Below are 5,971 nucleotides of genomic sequence, written 5' to 3'. Positions count from 1 at the left end.
TGGTAAACTCCGGCCCCGTCTTATCCTATTTAAATTTTAGAATATGGGTAGGATCTTCACTATGTATCTTTTGACAGGTCTGTTAGAGGACCGCTAATCCCTCTCGCATGAGCGAGGCTGGATTCTTAACCGCTACAAAAGAGCCAACTCTCTCGCTAGTTCAAGCACCAACTAGCCCCATGGCGCCTCTTCCCTCTCCCACATCTACAGAGCATCCACAAGGTTCTACCATTCTAATAACGATCTCTGATGACGACTCCCCGGAGCATGAAAGCGTGGAACGCCACTCTGAGGCTTCTGCGACTTATGAGGAATTAATGACGACAGAGATTCCCGCGGCACTAGAGGTCCAAGAGGTGAATGAAGCGGGGCCCCTACAGCTCGAGAGGTAAGCCACTGTTGGCCAATGCTTTCCATTTTCCTTTAGATCCAAACCCACTCTCTGACATTTTTGAACCTGACCCGGATTCTGTTTGTACCGAGGAGGTGGTCCTTAACGCCGAAGCTCTGGTCAGCGGGACATACATCCCAGGTTTGGGGAATGAGGCGAGCAGTGGTGGTCTCTTGATTTCGGAAATAGACGAGGCGAGCATTGAGGCCAAGGGTTCTGCTTTCGGAGCTGCTCTTCTCCAACACTCTACTGTTGAACCTCGCATTGAATTTCCAAAGTCTCCCGCGGCTGAGATGACAGACCAAGCTCAGGGGGTCGTTAAGGGAAATTATGCTGAAGATGAAAGAATTGAGGAACCAATCGACCCTCTAGCATTGGTGACTTATGATCGTGCTGTGAATCCTCCGCCTCCTCCTCTCATTAGGCTTGAAAAGCTAGCTCAAATCCTTGAGGAAACTCCTCCTACCGCCGCTGAACTAGCGAGGAGAGAGCTTCGAAACCTTATGGGACAGCGGCGGCTGGGGCCTGAAGAACTCCCCAGGATCTAGGAAGCCATTGTGTTCCTTCGCCGAGAGCATGTTGTCAATCCAACTCAGCTCGACACTATAGAGAAGCTGTTGAAATACCTTGACGTGGCCCGCGCTCACCAATCTGCTGTGGAGGCTCGAGCTCATGCGGCCCGCGTGGTACAGAATAACCTCGCTAGTCAGATGGAGACTCTTCGCGACACCTTGAATGATCGGGCCACTCGCATGGGGGAGATAAGGCTCCAGAAGTTAGACTTAGAAGCCCATATCCGACATCTCCAAGCTCGTTTGGCCCATGTGAATAACGAGATCAGCGCGGAGGAAGCCCAACTGGAAGCTCCCTTGGCTGCCTCTGAAAAATTGACTCGCCGCTTGGCCCAAGCTGAAGAACCAGCCTTGTTGATTAAAAACGGGCCCTTGCTGCAAGCCTCCAGGTTGAGGTGCTTTATGTGAACTGTGAAGCTTGATTTTGCGGGCCGACCACTTTAGGCCTCTTATGACTTATAGTAGTGATTTCCTTAGGCCCAATTGTAGTACAATATATATATATATATATATATATATTCTTCTTGTAGTACCGACGGCATCTTTATTTCTTAACTAATATTTATCTTTTGGATCCACTTGCTGGCCTCAACTCAAAACTCTTGGTTTTATCTTCTTAATGATTCTTTAACTTCGCATTAAGTAACTATTGAAAACTCCACCGTGAGAAGATAATATTGAAAATGGAACAGTTACCTCCTCGAAAACCGTTCGGTTCCCCATGCGCCAATAATCCATTCTTGTCCGAGATTTAGGGCAATTTAATCAAGATTTACTGACACTTAGTTTGACTCTTCGACTGTCCATCCAAGGGTGGAGATTTGCATACCATGTTCCTATAAATAGGTGCATTTTGGGGATGGGAACGTTCACACCAAAAACCTTCCTCTGTGTTTCAAGTCCTCAACAATGGCTTTTCAATCTTTGCTTCTCTCTCTCCTTCTTAACAAATCTTCCCTTCAGGAAATGGCCCTTAGCCTCTAAATTTTAGGCTTTATGGTGTAATCTCAAGCCTGAGTTATGCCTTATGGCGTAATCTCAGGCAACCCCTTGTTTCGGCCTTCTGGAGGTCTGGATGGAAAATTCCAGGCTTCAGATTGGTTTAGAAACGCGAGGAGGCTCCAGGTGTGGGATCTCCGGTCATGCAAGATCATCTTTGTTAGAATCCCACACGCAGAGCGAAACGGGGAAAGGGAGGAAGGCCACTTTGTGGTTCGTCTTTCCTCCTTTGTTTCCTTCCTTCTAGTCCCGGCCCGTGTTGTGCCCTCCATATGGAAGGGGCTTTGGTTATCACCTCCTTCTCCCCCTCTCTCTTCTTGACAGAATCTTGGAGGGATGAGAAGGGATGGACTTTTTGAAGGAATGGGTTCAAGCTACAGAATGGTTGTTCCCATACTTCACGTCCAACTAATGGTGGTTACTAAGGCTAAAGGGGGTGTAGAGACTCAAGCCGATATTCGGTTCCTTCACTCTCTACCCCTCTAGGAGATAATGGCGCGGTTCAACCCGACGTTGGATTCAAAGCTGCTTCCAATTGAGGGGGCTTGGAGGCTCCATTTTCTTTCACTGGAGTCTCCCTTTCTCATGGATAATGGCATTGGCCAAGCCTATGTTGGATTCCTTTGCCGCTTCTATTTGAAGGGGGCATGGGGGCTCCGTTCCTCTTCTTTTTCCTCCTCTTTTTCCTTCCCTGAAGTCTGCCCCTCCTTGGGATAATGGCGTGGCTCAAACCAATGTTTGGTTCCTCAACTGCTTCCATTTGAAGAAAGATTCAGAAGATATCTGAAGATTCCTGTTTTGTATTTTAGCCAATTTTGGCTTTGTAATGAATGTATTGCTTTTGGCCGCAAAGCCACTTTATGAATACAATAATATTTTCTTATCCTGATATTCAAATATCCATGAGGAGCCAATAATTGTGTCTCGCAAGGCCCCAAATATAGGCCCCCATAGTTGTATATTTAGGAGCTTTGAAAATAATTTGAACTTTAAAATATGCTCCGCGTCAAATAGAGCCTCGCGGCGAAGGTTTTGAGAAAATCCACACCTCGACCCTATTTTCCTGCGAAGGTGATTTCTCTGTGAGAGAAGAGACAAAGCTCAAAAAAAATTTCTGGAGCCGCTAACTTGGCTTAGTATAATGTAGTGTTGCCCCCCCAGTGTTGCTAGGCATAGCGAAGAAACGATTATGGGCCTCAAAAACAGGCCTTCACGAATAGGCTTCGCGAGTGTAGGAACACTAGAATTTCCCCCCATGTCTTATGAGAAGAAACCGTGTATGACTCCTCCGAGCCTCATGTCTTATGTGAAGAAACCGGCTAATTAATTAATCTCTAAAAATATCTCAGCCACAAATCAAGATATAGTAAGTTCTTGATACTTTTCGCGGGCTCATTTCGCTCAAAATTCACCTCTTGTCTGTACTCCATTTGCAGACTTCATGCAACTACTTTTTGTGGTGGATCTTTTGCGAAGCTTAGGAGGCAGATTTCGCTGTGCTCCAAAGTGTTTCGCTCAACTATTTCTGTGACAGCTGTGGGCCTTTGGGATGCTTCGCGAACAAATAGGAAAGGCCTCCAAAATGATAGCTTATCCAGAAATTCTTTGAAGAGAAATCTTCTCAAGATATATCAGAGTAAGAAGAAATCTTCTTAAGGTAGATCCAAGTGAGGAGAAATTTTCTCAAGGCAGATCCTAGTGAGGAGGAATCTCTTTGAGCTTGGTGAAAATGTTCCTCGCGAAGACTTCGCTGGCTATTTGGATCGACTCCGCCTCAGTGTTTCGACTCCTCAGTAATTTTTGGCGCACTAATGGAATCATGGTGGGTTTAAATGATGAATTGAATAAGTAGTTGAATTCAATAAGACACTGTGAATCAAAGTTTAGACAGGCGGCCCAAGTATAGTCACCTAGACACAAATTTTCTTTCAAATCCTTTGGGCAACCTTACTGAAATGGCCAGGTGGGGGAGGACGAACAAGAGAGGCAGAATCCATTTTGGCATGAGCTACTCCCACATAGTGGTTTAGGCCCATTTGCACGTGCTTCTGGATTCAAGAACCTGTCATGAACGTTGTCCCCTTTCACGACACCATTTCACACAGGTTATACTTATTAAGATGAGAAATGTCATAAGTGTGAAGATAGTTCAACAAGTGTTAATAAAAGCCATCCTTAATCTTAAGGGACCTGAACTAGGCACCAATAAGGAGTTTAGGCCAGTATTAATAAAAAAGACTTCACCTATTCCGTTATGATTCACAACCCCTTAACAATCTCAACTTCTTAATAGTGGTGTGATTTACATGGAGATATTTCAATCCCCGGCAACGGCGCCATAAATAAATAAGTGTTTCCACCATTCGCCGCCTCTACAAGATCACGGGGGAGGCCATTTATTCTTCACTCCAAGCTCCGATGTATCAAAATTTGTAGGGTAAAAATCCCTCCTGTGAGAGCTTGTAGGAAAAGAACAAAGATACTTCGCGTTGAAGAATTTGGAGGAATTTGGCTCGTGAGAGGGGTAATCTTGCCCCCCAAGTATCCTTGTTGGTTGGCGAAGCATGATCTTCAATTGCAATTTTGGAGATGAAGATGAGTATAGATCGGCTTTGTTACCAACTACCATATCATAGAACATGGTGTCTTCAGAATAAACCATGAATTGACTTTTGCATTTGACCACTTGTTGGTCTGAATTCTCCACATCAAGAGCTTCAAAGAACTTGAACTCCTTCATATGACTTTTGAAACCAATAATCAAATTATAATTATCATCATATCTATCATACATTGGCTCTGTATCGAGATCAAATTTAGAATCACCAAAATTCGATGAATCGATCAAAAATAGGTATATCAAATATTTGTTTGCCTCTATATTCTTTCCAGGCATCATATTGAGACGCCTCTATGGATTGTTCAGTATCATAGACAAATTTCTTTTGCAAGAAATTTGGAGCTGCATAATTGTAAACAAGAGTTAACTCGTATTAATGATACTCAAATTTACAGTAGCGAAGGACAACTTGGCTACTAGAATAATTGTTCTAGCCATTCATGCAACGTGGGTTGTAGATGTGCCCTCCACATATATCAAAGCCACCACTTGGCTTTGAAGAATATATGAAGAACTTCAAGTTGAATTGATTAATAAAGCCACAGATTGGCTTCTGTAGACCACAACTTAATTGATAATTAAGTTGGCCATGGCTTAATTGATTAACTCCACCATGATGTCCAGCATGGCCAAGGCTAAATTGATGATAGTAAGGTGGGCCCTGCCCTTGACCCTTTGCATAATCATGATGACGTCCAGCCACCATATTCCATCTTGATTGATAATTGAGTGGGTCATGTTGACCATGCTCTTGACCCTTTGTATGGTCATGATGACGTCCAGTAGCAGAGTCACAATTGAATTGATCATGAACTTTCTTCTTTTGATCAAAGGGATGATCATGGGTCATATCTTGCCCCCCATGCATCTGACCAGTAGCCACGTATTTGGCTTGATCAGTGGAGAAATAAGCTATTTGTTCAGAGACAATTTTCTTGTCAGAAGAACAATCTTGTTGATCCTCTTCTCCATATTGACGCAGACGGATTGATATCTAGGTTTACCAGCAATAAACCTAAGCAAAGGATTCTGGAGTCCACCAGAGATAAAAGAGAATAATCTCAATTTTATTGATAAAAGATAAAAGATGTATTCTACAGCCTTAAGGTGGCTTATTTATAAGAAAATAAACCATAGGGCGACTAACAATGAAACCCTAAAGCCCATGGGTAAAAACGAAAACAACCCGAAAATAACTAGGAAAACCAAAACACCGAAAAATAGAAAAATGCAGTTTTGAGGCCCTAAACGACCCCGAAAGCCCGAAAAATACCACAGGTAGTGGCAAAGCGACGAGTTTGATTTCTGGCGCGATTCCCTTTCCGGAAAGGTAAGGTACGTCCCAATCAGACTCCGAAAGCTCGTTTCGCGTCTACTAGTCACTTTTCG

The sequence above is a fragment of the Rosa chinensis genome, chromosome 6 (genome assembly GCF_002994745.2).
Source record: "Rosa chinensis cultivar Old Blush chromosome 6, RchiOBHm-V2, whole genome shotgun sequence".
Lineage (NCBI taxonomy): Eukaryota > Viridiplantae > Streptophyta > Magnoliopsida > Rosales > Rosaceae > Rosa > Rosa chinensis.
The sequence above is the reverse complement of the archived record's forward strand: the minus strand, read 5'-3'. Positions refer to the sequence as shown.